This window comes from Carica papaya, chromosome 5, assembly GCF_054855325.1.
Source record: "Carica papaya isolate Zhongbai chromosome 5, ASM5485532v1, whole genome shotgun sequence".
NCBI classification, from domain to species: domain Eukaryota; kingdom Viridiplantae; phylum Streptophyta; class Magnoliopsida; order Brassicales; family Caricaceae; genus Carica; species Carica papaya.
The window spans coordinates 42,661,758-42,663,161 of NC_142313.1; the positions used below are offsets into that span (position 1 = coordinate 42,661,758).

At 29.1% G+C, this 1,404-nt stretch overlaps 1 pseudogene; it reads right to left on the reverse strand.

Moving 5' to 3' along the window:
- Nucleotides 1-416: 416 nt before the first annotated feature.
- LOC110816878 (agamous-like MADS-box protein AGL80 pseudogene) lies at nt 417-1,001 on the reverse strand (annotated as a pseudogene).
- Nucleotides 1,002-1,404: the final 403 nt, after the last annotated feature.

A 1,404-nucleotide genomic window follows, 5' to 3' on the forward strand; every position in this document is an offset into this window, starting at 1 on the left:
TAAAGTAGATATTAAGGAAATACTAATTTATCATATTTCTCATGTATGAGGTAATTATTTGTTACACAACAGTAAATATAAACTTAATGAGTAAACATGCATTTCAAAAACTCCTACTTACGTGTAATTAATTGCTAACCAAAGTTTAGATGTATGCCACTTAATTTTTCTAATTAATTTTGAAACGCATAATTTTCATAATTAAATTTAAGTTTCTAAGGATAAACAAATATTTGATAAAGAAAAAAGATATTTCATTCAAAAACATAATTGATAAGCTAAAATTATGGATTTACATCATATGAAAAATAAAAAAAGAAAAAAAAAAAAGATCGTTGATGGGTGAGGGACGCAACTATTTTTATGATAAAATCAAATACATAACTTAAACTAGTTGGTATCTCCCAAAGGTAGCATTAATTCTTCTCATGAATACTAGGATTTGCTGCGAGTGCAGTGACTTGCACCGGAGGTGTTGCTTCTGCTGAAGATTTTGGTGTTTCTTGTGCAAGTTTAGAATTATTATCCACACTCTTTAGTTTATTCTTTCTCCACTCAATTTCCTTCATGTTTCGATTAATAATCCATCCAAGATCATCTAGATCTTTTAGTTCGAGATCTTTTATGCACCTGATTGAAAGACTTTTAAGCATTATCTGAGTTAACTCTTCTTCACGATTGCGTTTGACTTGTTTATCAAGTTTTTCTGTGATCTTGTGCAGCCTTTCTATGAGATAACTCTCTTGATTTAAAATCTTTTTCTTTTGCTCCGATTCAGGCATCATCTGGAACCTTGTAATCACATCTTGTGCTTTTGACGAAGAAGGCCAAACCTCAGGTTGAGAGCTATATTCACCATAGATGATAGCACAAGCTTCAACGTCGCACAATATGCTGAGTTCATTAACCTTCTTTATTAAGCCCTTACACCTTTTCTTATATGCCACTTTTCTTGCTTTGTCATTAACGATGTAAGCGATTTTTACGCTTTTTCTTACCATGATTAGAAAATTAAATAAACAACTAAATAAGCAATTGAAAGGCAAATAGAATTTGTCATGTCATTACTTGAAAGAAGCAAACCTACATATACTAGTAGGATTGGATAAGAAGATCACTGAAAATATCTCTTCAGATTTTTTTTTTTTTTATGATTATTCTAAGAACACTAATTTGTGTAATAATACTACCAATATTAATAGCACAATTTATTATGAATGGATACTTGAATTAATTATAAGTATTACTATTCTTTTAGTAGAAAATCTGAAAAAATCTTAGATTAATTATGAATGCAGATTTGAATTTCTATTAGAAAATTCAGTTCACATGTTTCTTTTGCTACAGATATGATACTTTATTCTTTTCATATTAAATAAATGCATGTATGTGTGTGTGTGTATA